The sequence below is a fragment of the Aotus nancymaae genome, unplaced genomic scaffold (assembly GCF_030222135.1).
Source record: "Aotus nancymaae isolate 86718 unplaced genomic scaffold, 86718_ANA_hifiasm-v0.15.2.pri h1tg000019l, whole genome shotgun sequence".
Classification (NCBI taxonomy): domain Eukaryota; kingdom Metazoa; phylum Chordata; class Mammalia; order Primates; family Aotidae; genus Aotus; species Aotus nancymaae.
In genome coordinates this window covers 46,701,559-46,729,244 of record NW_026988431.1, presented here as the reverse complement: position 1 = coordinate 46,729,244, position 27,686 = coordinate 46,701,559, and the positions used below count along the sequence as shown (strand labels likewise).

General features: G+C 35.6%; 1 long non-coding RNA gene, 1 other non-coding gene and 1 pseudogene across 3 annotated transcripts in view; 1 reads left to right on the top strand and 2 right to left on the bottom strand.

Annotated features, from left to right (window-relative positions):
• Nucleotides 1–27,686, bottom strand: part of LOC105706603 (uncharacterized) — a 105,475-nt gene that overhangs the window by 10,741 nt on the left and 67,048 nt on the right. For both annotated transcript variants that reach the window (XR_001104862.3, XR_010343475.1), the window contains exons 4-7: nucleotides 21,061–21,140; nucleotides 17,597–17,795; nucleotides 16,620–16,653; nucleotides 1,994–2,086 (exon numbers count right to left, since the gene is read on the bottom strand). This is a non-coding gene — a long non-coding RNA (uncharacterized LOC105706603). The remainder of the gene's footprint in view (nucleotides 1–1,993; nucleotides 2,087–16,619; nucleotides 16,654–17,596; nucleotides 17,796–21,060; nucleotides 21,141–27,686) is intronic.
• Nucleotides 13,171–13,274, top strand: LOC135275946 (U6 spliceosomal RNA). Its single transcript, XR_010343532.1, has one exon. It is a non-coding gene; the product is annotated as a U6 spliceosomal RNA (small nuclear RNA).
• On the bottom strand, nucleotides 23,419–24,736 carry LOC105706598 (tubulin beta-4B chain-like; annotated as a pseudogene).

Here is a 27,686-nt window from a genome sequence, read left to right as displayed (position 1 = left end):
TTTTTTGAAATATGTGCTTTGCTTAAACAGAGTTGTATAGTGAAGATTATCATTAGTATCAGCACCCTTGGAGAGGATTCATATATACTATCTCTGGGAGGAAAAGTAAAAGCCTACTCTACCAACCAATCTCTGGGACTTAGCTAAATAATTATGGAACTAGAATTCAGGTCTTTATTCACCCACTTACCATCTGCTTCCTTGAGGCTATATTCTAAGTAATTGAATCAAGAGATGAGAAACATGAACGTAACATAAAAGATCCAGCTGACTTGAAAGAGTATGCATTCTAATATTACTATATTTAAGAGCACAAATAAACTTGTATACTGGTAGTATTTCTATAAACCTGAATATTTTGATGGGGTCATTACTGCAAATCCTTTGTGTAATAAAACATTGGAGTTTGAAGTTCTGTTCAGAACTTCTGTTCAGATCATACAATTTTCAAAATCTAAATTGGGTAGCTGATCCAAATCCTGTCTGTGTCTTTAAATGAATGCAGCAGTTAGAGTTCTAGCACATATGGCCAACAACTTAGATGTGTGTTTAAGATACTATAGAAAAGACCTGGTTGGGCAGGCGCTTTGTTGGATTTTAAGAGAATGAGATTGTGAAGAATTTGCACATGCATTAAAAGTAAATGTTAGAGTACATATATAACACTTAACAGGTATTTGGCTTCTAAACAGAAATAAAAGATAGATGTTACTCTGCAGTATTTATAATGAGCAAATATTTTGGAAAGATCAAAATATTAATCTTTCCTATTGATCCATCTTTTGAAGTTTTGATATTCTGATCCTCCTTATTAGAATATAAGCCTTTATTAAAGACTTCTGAAAAGTCTTTAATAAATTTTCCTTTTTCTTTAAAATAAAGGCAGCACCTTCTTTATAGGTACTACATGATTGGAAATTTACTTTCTGTTATTTGTGTTCAGTTATCCAGCCTACTTTTTTAAAAGCAAAGTTTAGAAATCCTATCATTAAAAATTGAATACTGAACCAAAAAGAATCTTGTTCATAAGATTAAAAAAAAAAAAGTCAATTGCAAAGTAATACTAGGAATTCTCTGACATGGGAATTTTAATTGTGAAATACTAGGAATTCTCTGACATGGGAATTTTAATTGTGACTATTTTACTAGTATGCCATATTATTTTGCTATAATCTTATTACGATAAGATTTATATTGTTATATGTACATATGGATTATATTTGGATTATAATCCCTGTCATACATTAAAAATAAAGGTAAATATTTTAAAAGAGCAACAGCCTTTAAAAGCTTATATACAGTCAGATTTAATTTATGCAACTATCTGCTAGTAGTTAATGGCTACTTCTCTGATTTAACTAAGATAAAGTATGAAGACTGGTAAAATGCACTTTTTATTCTCTTCTCCCTTAATAGTAAAAGAGATCTACAAAAACTCTAATATCAAAAACTCAAATATCACACAATGAAGAAGATTTTGATTCATTTCTATTCTAGGTAAGAATAATAGAAGGAGGGCTGCAATGAAAACTACTATTCAATATTTTCCTTGTGGTCAAAGACAACACGATAGCTCAAGGAAAACAGATAAGAGATAAAAGAAATGGAAAGGGTATCCGTTAGGAGTAGTTTCAGCTGTACATACAGAAAAATCTTAAATAATACCTTAAATAAGATAGGAGTTTCTCTCTCACTTAAAAAAAAAAAAAAAAAAAAAGGTAATGAGAATCTAGAGGCAGGCAGACAGGATTGATGTGGCAGCGTCACAGTGATCAAGGACCCATACTTCTATCTTGTGGCTCTACGAGTTTTGCATATGGCCTTATGTTAAAAAAGTAAACTCCCAGCCATTGCATTTTCATTCTAGTGAATTTTAGGAAGGAAGTAGTGAGGAAGAAAAGCTCACCTTTTCCCATGTAAGGAGGCTTTCCTAAAGTCCCACACAACACTTCACTTAAATTTCATTTATCAGAATGAAATTACAGGATCATACCTGGTTGCAAAATTGCCTGGGAAATGTAGTCTTTTAGAAGAGTGGCAGGGTTCGCATACAAAATTGGCATTTGGGTTAGACAACCAGAAGTCCCTAGAGAAAAAAAATGTTATTACTTCTAGATATTGGTCCACATAGAGAAGTGCAAAGGCACTCTGATATATACTTTTAAAACTAAAAAGAATATTCATCAAGATTGAGGTACATATACAGAAAGAACAAGATAAATATCATGTGTGAGCACATAGAAATGTGTGAAATATTCATGGCAGAATTTTTGGTAATATAAAAATGGAACACATTAATGTCTTATACGACGAATGAATAAACAAATGATTGCATATTTATTTCATTTATAAAATCAAACACTTGGCAATATTAAAATTAGTGAAATTTATTTACAAGTAGTGACAGTTAACTTTCAAAAACATTGTTCACTTGATATATATTATTTATTTCTTTAAAAAATCTGAAAAACAGTAAAATATTAACATATTAAATCTAGATGACGGGTATTCCCAGGATTGTGTCTATTTGTGTATCCCATTATATCTTTGGTAGCTTGCACATTATAGCCAAACACTATCTCCATTTTAAGATTGAGGAGACTTGAAGAGATGAATAAATGTGCTCAAGGTCATGTGGTTACCAAGAACTGAGAACCAAATCCATGCCTGCCTGATTCTAGAGACTCTAAGCAACTTCAAGAAGTAGGATTTAGCCCTATTTTCAGCCACAAATCTTTCATCTATAACAAAGCCACAAACTGAAGCATCAATTTAGAGCTGTCCCTGATACTTGCTAAACTAAATACATCAAAAGGTAAGACTAGTTCAATATAATTTTAAAAGGGTTAAAAACTTAGTATGTCTATAAGAAATAGCAGATATTTTGAAAACAGTTTGGCTAGAAATGTAAAAAGCTAGAGATTGTTCAGAGTAACAGTGTTTAATAGGAAAGTTCTTTTTTACAAAAGTAGAGGAGTTGAAAGAGACAGGATGAAAGTGCAGATGTGAAGTTGCCTATGGGGCTCAATAAGCAGAGAACATCTAGGCTGAAGGCTAAATCGATGTTTTACCTTGCAAAGCAAACACCAGTTTCTCTTGGATGAAAGCTCCGGAGTAGGCAGAAGAGGCAACTGAACATCCATGGAAATGTAGTAAATGCAGTTTGGATCCTGACTAGCTTCTGCAGATCACTTACATACATTTGTACTCCCCAGTAACTTTCCTGCTCCTGCCCAGAGGCTCTGAGATGTTCCACAGGCCTTTCTAAACCCGAGGCAAACCAGACTCACGAGACTGTGAGACCCACTGGGGTAGGAACCACACCATTCATTTTTGTTTCTCTAAATCCTAATTCAGTGCCAGGCTTCTAACAAGTGCTAACAAAGATTGGATAAGTAAATAATTGCAACTCATTATTCTACCCTCCAAACTTGCAGACAGCTTACTGTGCAGTGCAACCATGGATCATCCAGAGGCCTTACTGTCTATGAAGCTGGGCTGCTAAAAGTCATTCTTTACTGTTTTTCAGACCCCAGAGCCAATATCAGATATTTGCTGAGTCCTCTGAAGTCTTTCTTTTCCTATTGATGCCCACTAACCATAACTTAGTAAGAGAGATTTTTCCCAAAATGTAATTGCAATATGTTCCTATATGATTTTTAAACATCTATTCTTTTCATACTCATTGACTCACTGATAGGATAAATTTTGTAATAAGACTTTCCAATGACATCCAGTGTCTATTAGGTAAGTTTCTTCTAACTTGGTCACACTGCAGGCACATTTGCATTCACTTAGCACAGCAGCACAGTGTACTCCTCCATGAAGCTTTGAATTTGCACATGCTGCTACTGCTGTTCCAACAAACTCCATCTAGCCTGTAAAACCCAAATTAAGTCCTTCTGTCACACTTTCTCCTAATCCTTCAGACACAGCCCTCTCTGTCTCAACTACTTCGTATATACCGCTATTCTAATGGTGATTGCACTGTGAACTGACTAATTTTTAATAGTTAATCCACTGTGGGAGAGATGGACAAGAAAAATTAAAGATGACCAGGTGGGGTCTATTTCTCCTTTAATCAAATATGGGCTGAAGGTCAATTATGATTTGACCAATAAATTATGGCAGAAGGGATTCTGTGCCAGTTTGGGCTCAACATTTAAGAGAACAGCAATTTCTGCTTTGGTCTCTCAGACTCCTAAACCACCCCAGAAAGCATTTGACTACCCTGAGAGCTCCATGCTGTAATGGAGTCCAAACTGATATGCTGAGAGACTGGGTATAGAAGAACTAAGGTCCTAGATTTGTGAACCAGCCATCTTCACTTATTTGAGACACCCCAGCTGAGGTTCCAAACAACAAACCATCCTACTTTGTCCTGCCTGAACTGCTGAGCCATAGAATCATAAACAAGTAAAATAGGCATTGTTTTATGCTACTAAATTTTTGGATCATTTATTATGCATCAATAGATACTTAGAACAACCTTCAACATCCACAAGTATTTTCCTAGTTCTCCTCCGACAGCATTAGCTGTTACAACTTCACATTCCTTTCTCATTAAACATTGAGGTCTCAAACTTCTAAGCCTTGTTTATCTGCACGGATTTCCTGGGGTAATTTCCTTCTGTATTAGGCTTTAAATATCATGCTTATGCTTACACTTTCCTAATGTATATCTGTAGCTATCTCAGAAAATCCAGACCTACCCAATTACTTCTTTGGCATCTCTATTTTAATGTCTAATAGGCAACTCAAATTAAGCACATTGCAAATGAACTCCTGATCATCTTCACCAAAGCCACAACTCTTGAAGTGTTCCCCATCTCAGAATATGTATCCAGAACAAGTTGCTCAGAAAAACATCATAGGCATTACCCTTGATTCCTCCTTTTCTTGCAGACCTCACTTCAATTTATCATCAACAAGCACTGTTTGACTCTACCTTAAAAATATATTCCAACCTGAGTGATCTTACAAAACATAAGACAGAGTCAGTCCCTAGAGTCAAATTGCCAACAGCTTTTCATCACGTTTACAGCAAAATCTCAAATGTTTACCATGATGCTATATAATCTGGCTCGCAATGATTTCTCCAACCTCACAGACATACCATTCCCTTTCTTCCTCATTCTGTTCCAGTCACATTTGCCTTCTTGCTAGGCTTAGGTATGCCAAACAGATTCCTGCCTCAAGGTTGCAACTCTTCTTTCTCTTGTGTTTTCCATTGGCTAATACATAAAATTCATTTGGGTCTTAGTGAAAATGACATCCTCAGCAAGGTCCTTTGTGCAAGCCACATCTACAATAGAGACTCCTCTCTCCTTGGTACTCTCTCATAGAGTTGCTCTATTTTTCATCATTGTACTTTCTACCACCTGAAATTTATGTTACCAATATATCTATTTTTATTTAATTGCTTGTTTATTGCCAGCTCCAACTATTTGAGGCCAGGTACTTTATCTTATTTGCTACTATATCCTCAGTCCCAGAAAAGTGCCTGAGGAAAATATATATTGCTTAACTGAATAAACTCAAAGAAGGAAGAAATCTTTAAATTCCTGAACCCACAGCCTTCAATATTTCTTGATACAAATAAGACAGTCAAGGAATATCTGTGAATGTGTTCAAATCAAGTCTGGAAGTCATTCCTAACAACTTTTATGTAGCTGTCTTCTCTCGAATAAAGTATTTAATCAGGCAGTACGTGAAAGCAAATTTTTTCATGATTTCTGGGTAGCAGATTTCTGATTTTCATCTTAAGCGTCAAGCAAATCTTAATATTTGACGTTCCTGTGGCTGATGTGCTTTTTGAGTAAAGGTCACTTTGTTTTAGTAAGTATATCAAAAAAAAGTGATATTTGACTATCATGATTACTTTTTTTGCTGAGTTATTTGGGAAGGCATATGAACTATGCATGGAAGTATTTTGAGGGAATTGTTTTTTACATTTTAAATGTAAATCAGTTATAACAGAACAATGGGGAAAATGTGTTCTCTTTAGACACATTTTCAGGATGTCATCTAATTGGTAATGCAAGGCGAATTTATATTTCTGACTATACAGGGTGCTTGTGAAAAGATGTGTATTTTAAAAATCAGAAAATTAAAATTCTCAAACATTAACAGGTTCTCTACATGTGTCTTTTAAGCCACATGTATATTTTTAACTTGATTTCTAGACAAAGAAGCCTTTTTACTAGGAATTTCTTAATATTCTATAGACCTAGGGAAGTTCATGACAGCTCTATGCCATCAAAAACACATCAGCATGTTTGGATCATTACTCTCCACTGACAAAATTGTCTCTCTTAACCAACTGTACATCCCCTTTTGTATTTCAATTTTACTACAATATTAAACACTCCAGAAATGACAGTGCTAATTTTTCACATACCTCTTTCATGTACTCTATTTTGCTACATAAATTATTCACTAAACTTTGCTTATGGTTCATTAATCCTCAATTGTATGACTTTATTTTTTTCCTTTTAGAGGTAAAAGTAAGATCTGCTGCATTTCTAAATACAGCCCCTTTTTGGCTGTTCATTGTACCCTTTCCTTGAAGTGTATAATTGGATTCTTTAGTCATATGCGTTAAAAATTCACCACTAACAGAGATGGAAAAATGTAGCATTTGTAAGTTTAAATGCAAGAATTCTATGCATTAAAATAAGTTTACACAAGAAGATGTATTATCTTAGTTTGCCAGAAAGCCACTTTAGTGTTTCAGACAACAAATTGCTCATGGTACATTTTCTACTCCAACATATTCCAGACTGAGTAAAAATAAAAGGTACAATTTCAAATGCTATCACCAACAATTTGCTTCTTTTTATGGCACATTTTAGATTTTCTTAACGTGGGTGATTTAATTTCACAAAGAAAGTATATTTAATCTTAGTGTCTGTGTGTACCTTACCTATCATGTTTCTGCAGTTATGAAAATGAACAGATACCAAGCATAAAAACTTACATTTTTGAGTCCATGATTTATAGTGAATAACTTACAGTTCTTTAAAGCAGTGCTGCATGGTGTTAAGAACACTGCTACCACCCTGTTCCATCATCTCTTGCCTCCACATTGTTCTCCCTGTTTCTCTCTTTGCCCCTATATTCTATTCTCAATGAAGGAGTCAGAGAAATCCTTCTACAAGACTAGACTGATAATGTCACATCTCCGCTTAAAGTACAGCAAGGGCTTCCATTTAATAAAGAATGAAAGCTTGACTCCTTACACTGGCTTCCAAGGCCAGAATGATCAGCCCTTTCTTCTCTGACTGACTTTTTTCCCCTAGGTTTCTATGCCTCACTTACACTTTTCTAACTACACTGATCTCCTTATTCTGTCTCAACAGTGCCAGCGTTCTTAGAGCTCAGGGCCTTTGTACAAGCTATTTTCTCTTCCTGAGACCATCTTCCTCTAGGTATCCTCTTGACTAATTTTCTTCCTTCTTTGTATTTTGCAAAAATAATACCTTCTTAATGAAGTCTGTCCTAATCACTTTATTTAAAATTGTAATCTGCCTCTACTTTCCATATGAAATGGCTCTGTCTTTTCTGTTTTTCCTACAGGACTTATCATCTTCCAACATTATATATACTTTAGATATTTGTTATATTTATTTGTAAATATATATAATGTGTGTAAGCACATATAGGTAAGCACCACAGGTGAGAAATCTGTTTTGTTTACTGTTGTTTCCCAAGAACTCAGAGCAATGCCTGACAATTAGTAGGCATTCAATAAAATTGTTTTTAGATAAATCAGAATTTTCAACAAATATGTTAGTTCAGAGTGTTTAAACTCAATGATACGTTATTTTCAAACTAAACATCAGGAGAGAAGAAAGAGGTGAAGAGGAACTTACTTAAAAGTGATGGCAAAAACTGCAATTACTTTTGCACTAATCTAATATATAGTCATAAGTATTTAGTCATAAGACATAGTCATAAGTCACATAACCATGTATCAGTCAATGACAAACTGCATATATGACATTGACCCCATAAGATTATAAAAGAGCTGAAAAATTCATATCACCTAGTGACATTTTAGCCATCTTAACATCATAGTACAACACATTACTTACATGTTTGCAGTGAAGCTGGTGTAAAGAGATCTGTACTGACAGTCATATAAAAGCCTATCACATACCATTATTACATAATACTTGACAATAACAGTATTAATGACTATGTAACTGGTTTATGTATTTACTGTTATATATATGTAATATATAAATATATATATAATAAATATATATAAAGTGTAAAAGAGCCTCAGATACGTTCTTCAGGGGGTATTCTAGAAGAAGGCATTTTTATCATAGGAGATGATAGCTCCATGTATGTTATTGCCCCTAAAGACCTTCCAGTGGGACAAGATGTAGAGGTGGAAGACAGTGATATCAATGATCTTGACCCTGTATAGGCCTGGGAAAATGTGTGTTTGTGTTTTAGTTTTTAATAAAAAAGTTTTAAAAGGGAGAAAGAGAAGACCACAAAACAATCAGAAAACAAATAAGACAATGGCAGAAGTCCTTATCTATCAGTAATTACATTGAATATAAATAGACTAACTTCTCCAATCAAAAGTCAAAGTGGCTGAATGGATGAAACACCAAGACTCAATGATCTGTTCCCTACAAGAAACACACTGTACCTACAAAGACACACATAGACTAAAAATAAAGGGATGGAAAAGGATATTACATGCAAATGGCAACCAAAAGAGAATAGGAGTAGCCATACTTATCATACAAAATAGATTTCAAGACAGAAACTATAAGAAGAGACAAAAAAGATTATTATATAATAATAAAAGGGTAAATTCAACAAGAGGATGTAACAATTGTAAATATATATGCACCAACACTGGAGCACTCAGATATATAAAGCAAATGTTATTAGAAATAGAGAGATTGACCCCAATCAACAAAGAAACATCAGACTTAATGTGTACTACACAGCAAATTGACCCAACAAATATTTACAAATTATTTCATCCAACAGCTGAAGAATACACATTCTTCTCAATGCATGAATTATTCGGAAGGACAGACCATATGTTAGGTAAAAAATATGTTTTAAAACATTCAAAGAAATCGAATAATACCAATCATCTCCTCTAACCACAGTGGAATAAACAAATCAATAATGAAAACAATTCTAGAATTATACGAACATATGGAAACTAAACAGTATGTTCCTAAATGACTAGTGTGTCAATTAAGAAATTAAGATGAAAATTGAAAAATTTATTGAAATAAATGATAATGAAAACAAAACATACCAAAATCTATCAGATACAGTGAAAGAAGTATTCAGGGGGAAGTTTATGGCTATAAGTGCCTACATCAAAAAAGTAGAAAAAATTCAAATTAACAACCTAACATGCATCTTCAAGAACCAGAAGAGTAAGAGCAAGTAAACCCAAAATTAGTAGAAGAAAGGAAATAAAATAAAAATATCAGAGCAGAAATGAATATAATTGAAATATAGGAAACAAAAAGGTTCAATGAACAAAACAGCTGCTTTTTGAAAAGATCAACAAAATTGACAGGTCTTTAGCCAGAATAAGAAGACAGAAAACCCAAATAAAATCAGAGGGAAAGAAAAAGGAGACATTACAACTTATATCACAAAAATTCAAAGGATTATTAGGGACTACTATGAGCAATTATATGACAATAAATTAGAAAACCTAGAAGAAATTTCTAAACACATATGACTTACCAAGATTGAACCATGAAAATATAAAAAGCCTGAACAAACCAACAGCAAGTAACATGATTAAAGCCTAAGAAAAACTCTCCCATCAAAGAAAAGCCTAGAAACTAATGGCTTCACTGATGAATTTTACCAAGTGATTAAAGAAAAACAAATAACAGACCTAATCAAATTATTCTAAAAAATACAACAGAAGGGACTACTTCCAAACTTATTCTATAAAGTCAGCATTAACTAGCTTGATACTGAAGCCAGACAAAGACACATTATCTGTCTATCTATCTGTCTATCTATCTATCTATCTATCTATCTATCTATCTATCAGTCTTTCTATCTATGAAAACTATTGGCCTGAATCATTGTTTATAACCGAACAATCCTGTTTCAAACAAGGAGAAAACAACAGCTAATTTCAGCACCTACAACATCCTTACCAGAGGTCCTGAGACTGTTCACGTGACAATTTTACTGCTAGCATACCCAGCATTTGAGAAAACTAGCACACTAAACAAATCTACAACCAAGGACTCCCACAGATTCCATTTCACTTCCCTGCCACCTCCAGCAGAGCAGGTGCTTGTATCAATGTCTGGGAGACCTGAAGACAGATCACATCACAGGACTCTTTGCAGACATTCCCCAGCACTAGCCCAGAGCCAGTGGCCCCAATGGGTTGCTAGAGTCAGGAGAGCGATAACAATCACTGCAGTCTGACTCTCAGGAAGCCCCCTCCCTGGGGGGAGGGGAGAGCACCACATCAAAGGATCAACCCATGGGACAAAAGAATCTAAACAGAAGCCTTTGAGTTCTAGATCTTTCCACTGCAACAGTCTACCCCAATGGGAGGAATCATAAAAGTAATTCTGATAATATGAAGAAACAAAGTTCCATAACACCCTTCAAAAGATCACACTAGCTCTCCAGCAATGGATCCAAACCAAGAGTAAATTCCTGAATTGCCAGATAAAGAATTCAGAAGGTTGATTATAAAACTACTAAGGAGGTACCAGAGAAAGTTAAAAATCAACTTAAAAGAAATTTGTAAAACAATGTAGAATATAAATAAAAAACTCTCCAGAGAAATAGATACCATAAAGGAAAAACAAGCAACAACAAAAAAACCCCACAATTCTGGAAATTAAAGACACACTTAGAGAAATACAGAATACATTAGAAAGTTTCAACAATAGACTAGAACAAGTAGGAGAAAGAGCTTCAGAGTATGAAGACAAGGCTTTCAAATTAATCCAATCTGGCAAAAAAAATAATAATAATTTTAAAAATGAACAAAGCCTCCAAGAAATTTGAGATTATGTTAAACAACCAAACATAAGAATAATAGATGTCCCTGGGAAAGAAAAGAAATATCTAAAAGGTTGGAAAACTTATTAAAAGGAATAATCAAGGAAAACTTTCCTGGTCTTGCTAGAAATCGTCAAAATACAAGAAGCTCAAAAAACACCTACGAAATTCATCATAAAAAGATTATCATCTAGGCACATCATTTTCAGGTTATCTAAAGTCAAGACAAAGGAAAGACTGTTAACAGCTGTAAGGCAAAAAGATCAGATAATCTAGAAAGAAAAACCTATTAGATTAACAGCAAATTTCTCTGCAGAAACTCTATAAGCCAGAAGGGATTGGGATCCTATCTTTAGCCCCCTTAAATGAAATAATTATCAGCCAAGAAATTTGTATCCAGTGAAATAAAGCTTCATAAATGAAGGAAAGATAGTCTTTTTCAGACATACAAAAACAGAAAGAATATGCTACTACCAAGCCAGCACTGTAAGAAATGCTTAAAGGAGTTGTAAATCTTGAAATAAGACCTAAAATACACCAAATAGAACCTCATTAAAGCATAACTCTCACAAGACCTACAAAACTATAACACAATTTAAAAGAGAAAGATAGTCCAGCAACAACTAGCAGCATAAATAAAACAGTACCTAATGTCTCAATACTAACATTGAATGTAAATAGCCTAAATTCTCCAGTTAAAAGATACAGATGGCAGAATGGATATAAATCCACCAACCAAGTATCTGCTGTCTTTAAGAAACTCACCTAACACATAAGGACTCACATAAATGTACTGTAAAGAAATGGAAAAAGATATTCCATGCAAATGGACACCAAAAGCAAGCAGGTCTGTCTTATATCAGACAAAACAGACTTTAAAGCAACAACGTTGCTTTCTTTTTTCTTGACCAATCTTGCTAATGGTCTATCAATTTTCTTTTCCAAGAACCAGTTTGTTGTTTCATTTATCTTTTGTATTTTTTTGTTTCAATCTCATTTAGTTCTGCACTGATCTTTGTTATTTCTTTTCTTCTGCTGGGTTTGGTTTGTTCTTGTTTCTTTCTTCCTTAAGGTGTGAATTTAGGTCATCTTATTGTGCTCTTTCAGACTTTTTGATGTGGGCCTTTAGGCCATGAACTTTCCTCTTAACCCTGCTTTTGCTGTATCCACTCAACCTATTTTTGATGGGTTGTGTCACTATTATCATTCAGTTCAAATAATTTTTTAATTTCCATCTTGATTTTATTGTTGACCCAATTATCATCTGAATTATCATTCAGAAGCAGATTATTTAATTTCCATGTATTTGTATAGTTTTGAGGGTTCCTTCTGGAGTTAATTTCCAATTTTATTCCACTGTGGTTTGAGAGAGTACTTGATATAATTTTGATTTTCTTGAAATTTATTGAGACTTTTTTGTGACCTACTATATAACTATCCTGGAGAATGTTCCATGTGGTGATGGATAGAATGTATATTCTGCAGTTGTTCAGTAGAATGTTTTGTAAATATCTGTTAATCCCATTCGTTCTAGAATATAGTTTAAGTCAATTATTTCTTTGTTGACTTTGTCTTGATGACCTGTCTGATACTATCTGTGGAGTACTGAAGTCCCCACTATCATGTTGCCATCTATTTCATTTAAGTCTAGTAGCAATTGCTTTATAAACTTGGAATCTCCAGTGTTAGGTGCATATATATTTAGGATTGTGATATTTTCCTGTGAACTATTTCTTTCATCATTATATAATGTCCCTGTTTGTCTTTTTTAACTAAGATGAAAAACTTAATTGATAAATGTGTGTGTTGCAACTGCTCCACTGACTGACAGTTCCCACATCTCTTTCCCTCTCCATGGGCCTCCCTATTTCTTAAGACTCAATAATTTTAAAATTATTCAATTAAAACCTTACAATTGCCTCCAATAGTTCAAGGGAAAGGAAGAGTCACACATATCTCACTCTAAATAAAAAGCTAGAAATGATTAAGTTTAGTGAGGAAGGCATATCAAAAGCCAAGACAGGCTGAAGGTTTGGCCTCTTTGCCAAACAGTTAAGTTGTAAATGCAAAGAAAAGTTGTTGAAAGAAATTAAAAGACATACTTCAGTGAACGAAAGAATAATATGAAAGTGTGCCTGCTTCAGCAGCCCATATCCTAAAATTGGAATAGTACAGAGAAGATTATCACGGTCCTGGGTAACAATGACATGCAAATTAGTGAAGCATTCCACACTTATGTAAAATAAAAAAAATAAAAAAGAATAAGAAAGTAAAACAGCCTTGTTGTTGATATGGATAGAAGATCAAACCAGCTACAATATTTCTATAAGCCAAAGCCTAATTCACAGCAAGGTCCTAACTCTCTTCAAGTCTATAAAGGATGAGAGAGGTGAAGAAGCTTCAGGAAAAAAGTTAGAAGCTAACAGAGGTTGGTTCATAAGGGTTAAGGAAAGAAGCCATCTGTGTAAAATAAAAGTGCAAAGTGAAGCATGAAGTGCTGACATCGAAGCAGCAGCATGTTATCCAGAAGATCTAGCTAAGGTAAGTGATGAAAGTGTCTGCACTAAACACCTAGTTTAAAAGCTTCAAAGACAGACTCCCTTCTTAGTGGCTAATGTAGCCGGTGACTTTAAGTGGAAGCCAATGCTCAGTTATCATTCTGAAAATTTTAAAGCCATGAGGAATGATGTTCCATCTATTCTGTCTGTGCTCTGTTAACTGAATAACAAAGCCTGGATGACAGCACATCTGTTTATAGCATGGTTTACTGAAAATTTTAAGCTCACCATTGAGACTTCTTTAAAAATATTACTGCGCACTAACAGTATACCTGGTTTCCTAAGAGGTCTTATGGAGAAATATAAGATTTAAGTGCTGTTTTGATGTCTGCTAGCATAGCAACCATTCTGCAGCCTATGAATTAATGAGTAATTGTGACTTTTAAGTCTTATGGTTCAAGAAATACATTTAACGGCCGGATGGGGTGGCTCACACCTGGTAATCTCAGCACTTTGGGAGGCCAAGGCAGGAAAATCACTTGAGGCCAGGAGTTTGAGACTAGCCTTGCAACATAGCGAAACCCTATCTCTACTAAAAATACAAGAATTAGTTGGGTGTGGTGGCACATGCCTGTAATACCAACTACTTGGGAGGCTAAGGCATGAGAATTGCCTAAACCTGGGAAGCAGAGATTGCAGTGAGCCAAGATCATGCCACTGCACTCCAACCTGGGCAACAGAGCAACTCTGTCTCAAAAAAAAAAAAAAAAAAAAAAAACCGAAAAAGACAAGATAAGACATGAAGTAAGGCTACAGTTGCAATAGATAGTGATTCTTCTGATGGAGCTGGGCAAAGTAAATTGAAAGCCTTCTGCAAAGGATTCACCATTCTATATGCCAGTAAGAATATTTGTGATTCATGGAAGGGGGCAAAAATATTAACATTAACAGGAATTTAGAAAAAACTGATTTCAACTCTCATGGATGGCTTTCAGGGGTTTAAGACTTCAGTGCAGAAAGTAACTCCAGATGTGGTGAAAATAGCAAGACAACTAGAATTAAATGTGGATCTTAAAGATGTGATTGAATCTCTGTAATCTCATGATAAAACTTGAATGGATGAGGAGTTGCTTCTTATGGATGAGCAAAGAAAGTTGTTTCTTGAAATGGAAATTAGTCGTGGTGAAGATGTTGTAAATATTGTTGAAATGACCACCAAGAATTTAGACTACTACATACATTTAGTTGATAAAGAAGTGGCAGGATTTAAGAGGATTGACTCCAATTTTGAAAGAAGTTCTACTGTGGGTAAATGCTATCAAACAATATCTCATGCTAAGAGAAATCTTCTACCATCTTAATCAGTAAACAGCCATCTCAATTGAGGCAAGACCCACAACAAGCCAAAAGATTATGACTTGTTGAGGGCTCCCATGTTACTTAGCATTTTTTAGCAATAAAGTATTTTTAAATTAATATATGTTCATTGTTGTTTTAGACGTAGTTCTATTGCACACTTAATAAACTACAGTATAGGGCAAACATAACTTATATGCATTGGAAAACCAAAAAATTTGTGTGGCTTGCTTTATTTGCTTTATTGTGGTGGTCTGGACTGAACCAGCAATGTCTCCAAGATATGCCTCACTTGCTACTGTGTTACAATTGCCTACAGCATTCAGTACAGTAACATGCTATACAGGCCTGTAGCCTAGGAGCAATAGGCGATACCATATAGCTTTGGTGTGTAGTGCACTATACCACGTAGGTTGTGTAAGTATAGTGTATGATGTTTGCACAATGATGAAATTGTCTAATGACACATTTCTCAGAGAAAGTTCCTACTGTTAAGTGACCATAGCTGTACTCCAAAGTGTGTCATTACTTAAAATAATATTAGGATCCATACATCTAGACATATTTCGAGCCTATCTATATTCTTTTCAATAGTTAAGATCGAAGAGTATTGATCTTTTGGGGGATGATTTTATTGTTTGGAAAGAGCCAGAAGCTAATATAGTGGATAAACAAATTGATTAAAACAATATTTTCTTTAAAAATAAAATACGAGATGTGACTCAAATAATCAGACCAGTTTACTTGGATCACTATTTGAGTTGGCAGTCTCCAAATACTCTGGACAATGGAAGGAGTACTCAAGACAGCCTCCCAAAAAGATCACTTTAAAAACTAACATTCATTTGGGCTCAGTTAATTTTCAAAATCACAATAAATTTTAATTGCTCTTCTATACATGAAAGCCAATAACATTATTTCTTCATGCCGACTTACCAAGTCAATATTCTCCTATGAACTTAAAACAAGCATGTTAAAGCTTACACATTTGGTTTGGATCCCAAGAAAATCAAGTGCCTGAAAGCCATGTAGACCTTAGGATGATTCCAACCTTAACCACTTTGTATTGTATGACGTTGATTAAGAACCTTTAGTTCTTTGATTCTGTTTTCTTCTCTTGTAAAAAAATAAATAAAAATAAATATTCTCATTCCAAAATATTACTCAAAACATCACTTGTAGAATGAAAAGAAATAAAGCATGTATATCAACAAGTATCACGACTAGCTCAGAAAACTTATAAGCCATTAATGCCAACCAAGTGGAGGTTTATTTGCATTATTACTTTCGGTCCTTATAACAAGCCATCAGATAGGCAGCAGTATTATTTTTATCTTGCAGATAAGTCAGTTGAAGCTTAAGGAGGTTAAGAAAGACAAAGGTTTGCTCACTTCTCCTTTTCCAAAATTGTTGTAACGTTCATTAGATTTTAATAACTTTAGTAGTACTATAAGAATACCCTAGGAGTACATCTATGTTTTTCTCCAACAAAAACTAAAGAAAGTTGTTAATGAGTTTGATGGAAATCCAATCCACAAAATGTCTACCTTGTTTTAATTTAGGTCAGTGTACCTTTTATGTTTATAATGTTTATTACTTTGGTTTTTCAATTTATACCTTTCACTTACCTTGGTAGGTTACTTTGGGTATTGTACTTATCTCTCTACTTTTACAAATTTGAAAATTACTCAAGGCATCTTATGGAAGGGAAACAATTGAAAAACTCACCGAAATAGGTGTGATAGTCAGTGTTTTGTCAATCCTGGAAAAGATTCAGATGTCAAGAAAAACACAACATGAAAAAACAATGGAATGATTGAAAATTCTTTGTGTAAGGAAAGAAACAAAAGATTTGTTTAGATTCAATTCTTATTTTTAATTTAAAAAGGAATATTCTTTCTCTGCCTATTGTTCATGATACCAGTAGGTATGATATGAAGTGAGAACAGATTTTCTAATTTTTAGCTTCTCAGAATAATGTTCCAATGTTTATGCCTAAAGGTACCTTTGAAATGACCTGGTCCAAATTGCTCATTTTACAAATGAAGACACTGGGTCTCAGAAAATTGAAATGTTATTCCCCAAATCACCCAATCAGCAAGTGACAGAACAGAGATAAAGCTGGGGCTCTGGCCACTCACCCCCTCTTGTCTGCTTTGCTACATTATGCAATTTTCCCTGCAACTGCTCTCAATACAACTGAAACCTACAATTCTTGGGCTTGAGGCAAGGTTATAATTGGCCACACAACAGAAGAAAACGTGTAATGAGCAATGTCAAACTTTTGAAATACCAAATAAGGCTATTCTTCATCTTAGGCAGAAGAAAAAAGAGAAAAATTTGGGCTAAGGACTTCTAAATACCATGAAAACCATCTCTTGACTCTGATAAGCACACATAAGATATTCAAAGCTTGAAAGTCACACAAAACTCAGGGCTTGGTATTTCAGAATTTCCCTGGAAATGAAAGAATTCCAGATTCTGGCCCTGAAAAAGAGTGAGATAACTCAGAAAAAAGGTTAACTTTCTGCTATCTCAAGTGTCCAAATAAAATCAATGCTTCATTTCACCCTTTCAGTCTGTGACTCTTTGAGAAAAGGGACTATAGGCTTTCTTATTTTCTAGCACTCAAAGCCTAACATAATCTTTTCTTTCCACAGCATCTAATAATTAATTATGGAGTAAAGAAATGTTCAATCAGTTACCTCTGACAGACAGACAGACTGTGATGAAGTTGTCCCAATAAATGGTAATATCACAACTGCTTATTAGGAGGCTGCTTTATACTTTCAACCGTCATGTCATTTGTCCTTTTGGCCTTTTCCACAGAAAAATGGCTATGGGTATAACTCATCACTCGGCTGCTTCCAGGCTGTTCTCATTTTGCTGTGAATCAATTGGTCTCTGTGAGGAGAAAAAGAAATTCTATGTTGTAGCCAATTTTATCAGTCTGTAATTATTCTTTTTCAAGAATAACTGAAAAAGAATATTATTTCTACATGCCCGGCTGGGCGTGGTGGCACCTGCCTGTAGTCCCAGCTACTCGGGAGGCTGAGGCAGGAGAATCGCTTGAACCTGGGAGGTGAACATTGCAGTGAGCCGAGAAAAAAATAAATAAATCAAGCCTCGTCCTCAGAGTTAGGTTTCAGAAGAACCCCAAGTCTACATTTTAATAAGCACTCTGAAATTCTCATATTCTTTCCTTAATGTATTTGAAATATATAATCCAATATACATACGTTTAAGGAGGTATTATTTAATAAAGTACTCCCTTTCTCTTTGCCATTTGGTAGCATCAGATATTCCTTTCTAATTTAAAACTCTCTTCCTTGACAACAATACAATCAAAGCTTAAGAACTCACTGCAATCTGTTTGGTTTTAGAAAATAAAATGCACAAGTGAAAGTTTAATTATACTAAACAAGAAAAAAATTGTATTAATGTTATTCTATAAATGGTTGTCAAAGACAATGACCTCAAAATTCAGGATATGACAAATGAACCCTGACAAACAGCAGCAGAGGGAGAAACCCTGGGATTATATGGTCACAAAATCAAAGTGAGAGTTACTGTATATCAAAGCAATGAAGCAGCCATTGACATTTTTATCAACCTGTATATTGCTGAAATGATGTAATTTCCTTTGACTATTGAGTTCCTCTGGCCAAACTTGTATCACATGTGAATACTGTGGGGAGTATTATTAAAAGAGTGTTTAAAAAACAATGTTATCTGTTGAGATTGAAAGAAATAAACTCCCATCAAAAGTAATCATTATCTGAGATTGTTGCTGATACTGTCCTAATATTGCTGACACTGCTCACAGCTTCTGATTTTGTTCTGAAAACTCCTCTTACAGTTTTCTTAAGCATTTAAGATAATTTAGAGAACTTTTATAACTCTAGACTATAAGGAAATTTGTCATAACTAATAGCTTGTATTTTGTGAATATAAAATATAACCTTGAGGGAAAACACTAACAGGTGAAATAATATATTAGAGTTTTGAATTATTCAGAGAAAGAAAGACATAGGAATTAATTTCAAGCTTTGCTGTTATTAAGCAATATTTATAGCATACACAAACATTTCATGAAAAATAGGGCAGTGTGGTTCACATCAATCCTGAGCAAAATTCTACAGTAGATGTTCTGAACAATTTTTTAATCATTCTATAAAGCAAATGTACTTGGTAGGAGGCAGCAGGGAACTCACAGACATCTTCTGTTTTTGTTTTTGTTGCTAAGATTACAAAAGTTGTAATAAGAGAATGATAATTGTAACATATCTTGGTTTCAACTTGAAAACATTTATCACTCATTCATCTGAACATGACAGGGGATTGTGACTGGTAATAGCAGAAAAAGGTGGATTCATAACCAATTGTACAATGAAAATTTTTAAATGTTGACTAATTAGTCAATCTCACTTTGGAAGAAAGTCTTTAGAAATGGTCTGCTAGGGTCTGGCTTTGGCTGCTTCCAGAATGATATAATTATCAAACTGGAAAATCACAGAAAAGTCTGTTCAACTTGAGGCAGAATTTCTAAATGATTTGATGTGTCTGAATAGGGAAACACATTGTAAGTGTAAGGTTGAGGTAGTCAAGCAAAGATCAAACTCAAAATGATGATGAGATGATGGCACTGAAGGTATATGAGGTTATATACCTTTGGAAGCGGCAGAGAATAGGAGATGTTGATTGAATAAATGTCTGGGGCTCACAATCCACTTCTGTGTGTTTGTATTTTGTTCTGTTAGATTTTTTTTTTTCCCTAAGCTAAAATGTCCAGGGGAAAAAATAATAAGGGAAAAAAGAGAAAAGTACTGGATCAGATGATAATCTAAGTCCCTTCCAGATTTAGGATTCTACATCATTGCAACTGAGATTTGTTTGAAATGTGTTAAAGATATCTGCAAAAGATATCTCCTCTTAAGAGAGTTTCAGGAAATCACATTCCTCAGTTTGTGTGTGTCTGTGCACCCAACTCACAAATACACACACGCCTACGCATTTAAGAATCCTCATCACTCAGTGCTAGTGATTTTGTTTGCTGAATTGTCTCATATATCCAACACTTATGATTCTGATCCTCCTGCTATTTTAAAAAACGATAAATTTTCTCTTGTAGTTCAAAGATTTCAATTCACTTTACATACAATTAAACTAAATATACCAAATGCCCAATTATCCTTTCACAGCAGTTGAGGGCTTCACAGTTATAATCATCAGTTTATTTCCAGGTCTCTAGGAGGGACGTAGGTGAGCCCAAAGCTCAGAATAGTTTGTTGTTTTTTTTTTTATCAAGTGTGTGGGTATGTATTTCTGCCTTTCAAAACTAAATACCATATTTAATTATATATTAGATGATATTAGTCCATTTTCTATTGTTTATCATAGAGTGTCTTAAACTGGGTAATTTACTTTAAAAGGAATTTATTTTTTACAGTTATGGAGGCTGAGAAGTGTAAGGTTGAGGGGCCACATCTGATGAGAGCCTTCTGGCTGGTGGCAACTCTACAGAGTCCCAAGATAACACAGGGCATCATATGACAAGGGGGCTGAGTGTGCTACATGCTTGCTGCTTTTTCTTCCTCTTCTTATAAAGCCACCAGTTCCACTCTCATGATAACCCATTGATCCATTACTTTATGAATGGATTAATTCATTCATGAAGGCAGAACCTTTATGATTCAATCTCCTCTTAAAGGCCCCACTTTTTTTGACATATACAATCATATTTAATCATCACAATATGTTAACATGTCCATTTCAGTGTCTTAAATACTGTAGGTACCTAAAAACTTTTAGTTGAATCTAAAGTGTGTGTGTGAGTGTATATATACACACATATGTATATATATAGGTATATACATATACCTGAATACAGGTTATATATTACATATATATTACACATATATATGTAATTTATTTTACAGGTTCTGGGATACATGTGCTGAATGTACAGGTTTGTTTATAGGTATACACGTGCCATGGTGGTTTGCTGCACCTGTCAACCCGTCATCTAGATTTTAAGCCCCACATGCATTAGGTATTTGTCCTAATGCTCTCCCTTCCCTTGCCCTTCACCGCACCCCACCGACAGGCCCCAGTGTGTGTTGTTCCCCTCCCTGTGTCCATGTGTTCTCATTGTTCAACTCCCACTTACCATTGAGAGCATGCAATGTTTGGTTTTCTGTTCCTGTTTTAGTTTGCTGAGGATTATGGTTTCCAGCTTCATCCACGTCCCTACAAAGGAGATGAACTCATTTTTTATGGCTGTATAGCATTCCATGGTGTGTATGTAAAGGCCCACTTTTTAATATTGCCACGTTGGGAATTAAGTTTCCAACATATGAAATTTGGGGGACTTATTAAAACCAGAATATATATTGTATCTATCATTCAGTGACAAATCAATCATTATACAGTAAGATTATCATTAAAAGTGGAACCAAAACGTGAAGAGTATCTAAATGTAGTACCTAAATGCACATTCTTTCAACAAATACTTTTTGAGCACCTCCATGTGTCAGACATTGTTCTAGGCACAAGGGTTGTAACAGCAAACCATGACCTTAGAGACATTATATTCCAGTGGAGAAATTTAGACAATATACAAACAAATACATATCAGGTGGTAATAACAGCTATTAAACAGGTAAAGCAGGATTATGGGTACAAAGTAAGGGGGCTGCTATTTTGTATAAATATGGGAAAATACAAGTTCTCTATTCAAGAGCAAAGACTGCCTCTAAGATTCTTGCATAGCAAAAAAATAAGTGGCCCATTTTCATAATGCTTGTTGTTTCTAAGGTTTTGTGCGGAGCAATTTCACCCGCCTGCTTTAGCTCCTCTCTTCCCTTGCTATGTATATTTTACTTTGTGGTTTGTCTGGTTTCCTTTTGACTTCCTCAAGGTGTTAAGAGTTCAAGATTGTGGTACAAGCAACTTTTCCTCCCATTGACTGATTTTCTGCTGAAAATAAAGAGCTCTAAAACAGTTTCACTTCTATTCTCCTGACCCTACAAACATGTTTTTTCTTCAAAACTTTTTTCAGTTTATATACACTTTTTTCCATTTAAGAACATTTATTCCCATAGTTTTATTTTTTATTAACACATTAACTGTGTCATTGACATGAGACCTCATTTATCTTTTCTTTGTCTGCATAATAATGTGGTAGTGAACAGATAAAGATTGCATCTTTTCCCTCAATAAAGGGCTAGAAGTCACATTTTGGGTCGTTTTATGTGTGTCAACTAAATTATTTTTAAATAATAAATCTAAGAAATGCTCTTATTTGCCATGGACAAAAAAAAATTTGATTTTTCAGTTAATCTCTTCAAACTAATATTACATTGTGCTGATTAAGAAATTATATAAAGAATAATGATGTCTTTGGGAAATAATTGTATGAGTATAAAAACATACTGTGCAAACAATAGCATTGCTTAAACTATAAAATAGATTCTTGGCAAGATTTGTATTAGATGTAGGATAGACACCAATGTTCACATAAAACTTTTCTAATTTTTTAATCAATTAGCCTGTAATCTCCGTGTGTGTGTGTGTGTGTGTGTGTGTGTGTCCGTGTGTCCTTCTCTTTCTCTCATTCTTGTTAAATGCTTTTGATTATAGTGTCTCTATCCTGCAAACATAAGTTATTTTTATTTTTAAGCATCTAGAAAAGATAAAGGGACAAAGTAAAGGAATGGGAGCCTTTTCTTGTCAGTTATAGGGGCTTTGATACTATTTTATAGCATGATCTAGGAATGTTTTACACAGAGTAGAGTTAAAAGATATTCATTTTGTTACGATTTTTAAGAGTCTGATACAATGTTTTGTTGTTGGCTTATTACTGTTACCTAAACATTTCACAAGTTCAGATTCATTGTTCTGTATCACCACAAAAGTTTTTGCAAAGTTAACATACCAAACTATATCTATAGTATCTATTACAAAGTGTATTTATGTTCTGATTTACAGTGTTGACTATGCATTCTCAAATAGCCCTGTAGTAGCTCTAGTCTTGAACAAGTAGACTTTGATTTTTATTACAACTGAATTTGGGTGCAGGAAGCAGGCTGGTATACAAAACAATAATTAGGTTAAAAGTCACTTGAGAAGGCAATATATTGAGATGAAAAGAGCTCTGAAAAATAAATAAAAATATGGCCTTCAGGTTAGGCCTGGCAATGTCATTAAGGTAGCTCAGTGTCATTTCAGGCAACTCACTTAAAGCCTCTAGATCACAGGCCCTTATGGGTGTCTATCCAGAATGACATCTAAAAATACCTCAGAGACCAACTAAATGTGGCAGTGGCCAGGGTCAGACAAAAGTAGTGGGGACTTTGGTGGACTTTTTTTTTTTTCCCACTATGAAAAAGCTTTAATGGTGGTGTCTGTACAGCATGGAGTATAGAAGGGGAAACAGCAGGTGCACACACAGCGGGACAGGCCAGAGGGCAGGCTGGGAGTGAATAGAGTTCACACCGCTTCCCTGCTTTCCCGGTGACTGGAAGCTCTAGTCCACCTCCTCCTCAGCCTCCTCCTCGGCCGTAGCGTCCTGGTACTGCTGGTACTCGGACACCAGGTCGTTCATGTTGCTCTCGGCCTCAGTGAATTCCATCTCGTCCATGCCCTCGCCCGTGTACCAGTGCAGGAAGGCCTTGCGCCGGAACATGGCCGTGAACTGCTCAGAGATGCGCTTGAACAGCTCCTGGATGGCCGTGCTGTTGCCGATGAAGGTGGCGGATATTTTTAGCCCCCGGGGTGGGATGTCACAGACAGCCGTTTTCACATTGTTCGGGATCCACTCGACAAAGCAGCTGCTGTTCTTATTTTGGACATTAAGCATTTGCTCGTCCACCTCCTTCATGGACATGCGGTCCCTGAACACGGCGGCCACCGTCCGGTAGCGGCCGTGGCGGGGGTCACAGGCCGCCATCATGTTCTTGGCATCAAACATCTGCTGGGTGAGCTCGGGCACTGTCAGGGCCCAGTACTGCTGGCTGCCCCGGCTGGTCAGCGGGGCAAAGCCAGGCATTAAGAAGTGCAGGCAGGGGAACGGGACCATGTTCATGGCCAGCTTGCGCAGGTCAGCATTGAGCTGGCCTGGGAAGCGCAGGCAGGTGGTGACCCCACTCATGGTGGCAGACACCAGGTGGTTCAGGTCCCCGTAGGTGGGCGTCGTCAGCTTGAGGGTTCTGAAGCAATGTCGTAGAGAGCTTCGTTATCGATGCAGTAGGTCTCGTCTGCGTTCTCTATGAGCTGGTGGACTGAGAGGGTGGCACTGTAGGGCTCCACCACCGTGTCTGACACCTTGGGGGAGGGCACCACACTGAACGTGTTCATGATCCTGTCTGGGTACTCCTCCCGGATCTTGCTGATGAGGAGGGTCCCCATCCCAGACCCAGTCCCCCCACCCAAGGAGTGGGTCAGCTGGAAACCCTGCAGGCAGTCACAGCTCTCAGCCTCCTTCCTCACAACGTTCAGCACTGAGTCCACCAGCTCCGCGCCTTCTGTGTAGTGCCCCTTGGCCCAGTTGTTCCCAGCACCACTCTGACCGAAAACGAAGTTGTCCAGCAGGAAGATCTGCCTGAAGGGCCCAGAGCGCACGGAGTCCATGGTGCCGGGCTCCAGATCCACGAGGACTGCGCGGGGCACGTACTTGCGCCGGTGGCCTCGTTGTAGTACACGTTGATGCGCTCCAGCCGCAGGTCGCTGTCCCCGTGGTAGGTGCCCGTGGGGTCGATGCCGTGCTCATTGCTGATTACCTCCCAGAACTTGGCACCGATTTGGTTGCCGGACTGCCCGGCCTGCAGGTGCACGATCTCCCTCATGATGGCGGTGGCGCCTTCCCAAAAGCATTAAATTCAAAATGTTGAAACACAGTGATAACTGTAGTATCCCCTTTAGCTTTAACATTCTGTGCTTTTGCGTTTTCAAACGAAATGAATGTATACTTATTAGATAGCTGCAATGTAAAGCCCTGTCATGACTTCAGAAGAACAACATAAACATACGAGCAATGTCTGCCTTTGAAGCATACAGTCTAGCTAAAGAAATAAAACTGGGCGACAAGATAAAGAGGCCAGTTCTTCAAGCGACACATGAAATGCACACTAGTTATTTATGATAAATGGATTTGTCCCTCTAAGAAACAGTGGGCTGTGTCAGCAAGTGCTATAGTCATTTTCAGAATGGCAACAGCCTCTAACATGAGGAACTGAGGAAAGGCTTCACTGAAATAGCAGAGCTTAAGTCCACAATTCAAGTGTAGAGTCTAGATTAGAATAGCATGGGGTTACAAACAGAATGTTTAACTTTTAGGAGACCCTTTATACCCTTTATAAGCACTATTAAGAAGTCTGGCTTTATTTATTTAGTTTGTTTCTTAGTTTTTGTTAATGGAGAATGCTTATTGAGGAAAAGTAAAATTTTAGTAAAAAATAGTCTTTAGAATATTTCTGGTACATTTTGACATCAGTCTGGCTGAGATACATACATTTCAATGTTGGCATTGGAAACTTTTCCACAGATTTACTTAGTGAATAAATACTTTCATTTGATCGTAACAGAATACATTTATCACCACAGTATTTGCATTTTTATTCCACTAAGCATCTGTTTTCTCTACACTGACATCTCTAGTTATAATCTTTTTTCAGTAAAACATCTTTTTTTACTGTAAACATCTTTCAGTAAAACATCTTTCACCAATGTTTTCAAGTGCTAGGAATGTAGAATGATGAAGCAAAATGGAACCTAATAATAACTAATAGTGGAATTATGATTTTAAATTTATAACTCTTTCACATGCATGTTAAGAATTTATTCCTTTAAAAAATCCATAGTATAGGCTTTATTCTTTTACAATAAAGAATAAAATGTTTAAAAAGAGAAGCTATTTCCCTGTCCATTGAGTATGATTAACACAATCATAGCACACAGTAGAACTGCTAAAGAAACCATTACAATTAGACCTAGAAGATAGCATGGTCCATACCTTTGGTGTCATTCATTCATTCAATAGCTATTATTGTGTGCCTACAATGTGCCAGGCACAGTTCTAAGTTACAAGCACACAGCAGTAAACAAGAAAAAGTGATTGCCTACTAGATTTTACAGAGATTTTCCCATAGTTTATCTATGGGAAATCTGTATCTTTATTTTTTAAATATGAACTTTTAATTTTGCTTTGAAACATATTAATTGTACATATTTATGGATTACAATGTGATGTTCTGACATATGTATACATGATGTAATCAAGGTAGTTAGCTCAAACATTTATCATTTCTTTGTGGTGTAGTATCATTTCTGTAGTGTAGTACAGTGTAGTGTCATGTAATGTAACATCATTTCTTTGTAGTGGGAACATACAAAATCCTGTCTCCTAGCTATTTCAAGCTATGTAACACCTTATTGTTGCCTATAGTCACTCTACTGTGCAATAGAACACCAGAACTTATCTTTCCTCTCTATTTTGTAACATTATACCTGTTGAACATTCTCTCTCTCCTTCTTCCCCCTCCCAACCCCAGTCTCTGGTAACTACTGTTCTATTTACTACGTCTATGAGATCAACTTTTTTAAGATTCTACACATTAATGAGAATGTGTTATTTTTCTTTTAGTGTCTGGCTTATTTCACTTAACATAACGTCCTCCAGGCTTATCCATGTTGCTGTGAATGATGGGATTTCATTCTTTTATATGTCTGAATGGTATTCCATTGTGGGTATATATACCCCATTTTCTTTATCCATTCATCAGTTGATGGAATTTAGGATGATTCCATATCTTGGCTATTGTGAATAGCGCTGCCATAAACATGGGAGTACAGAAATCTCTTTGACATACTAATTTCATTTACTCTGGATATATATTCAGTAGTGGGATTGCTGGATCATGTGGTAATTCTATTTTTTTTTTTGAGGAAACTCCATACTGTTTTTCATAGTGGCTGTACTAATTTACATTTCCACAGTGTACAAGCATTCTCTTTATTCCACATCCTAACCAACACTTATCTTTTGCCTTTTTGATAATAGCCATTCTAACTGGAGTGAGGTGGTATCTCAATATAGTTTCGATTTGCATTTCCCCAATTATTAGTGATGTTGCACATTTTTTTCATATAGCTATTCATCATTTTGGTGTCTTCTTGTGAGAAATGTCTATTAAGGTCTTTTGCCCATTTTCAATTAGATTACTTGTTTTATGGTTTGGGGTTTTTTATTTTTTGAGTTTGACTTATTCGAGTTCCTTATAAATTTTAAGTATTAACCTCTTGTCATATGTTTAGTTTGCAAATATTTTCTCCCATTCTGTAGAGCTTCTCTTCACTCTGTTGACTATTTCATTTGCCGTGCAGAAACACCATAGTTTGATGTAATTCAATTTTTCTATTTTTGTTTTTCTTGCCTGTACTATTGAGTTCTTATAAAAAATATTTGCCCAGCTCAATGTCATGAAGCATTTTTTTATGTTTTCTTCTAGCATTTTCATAGTTTTGTCTTACATTTAAATCTTTAATTCACTTTGAGTTAATGAAAGATTGGGTGTCCAATTTCATTCTTCTGTTTGTGGATATTCAATTTTCTTAGCACCATTTATTGAAGAGATTGTCCTTTCCCCAGTTGTGTTCTTGGCACTTTTGTCAAAAATAAATTGGCTGTGCATAGGCGGATTTATCTCTGGGTTCTCTAGTCTCCTCCATTGGTCCATGTGTGTTTTTATGCCAATACTATGCTGTTTATGTTACTATAGCTTTTTAGTAAATTCTGAC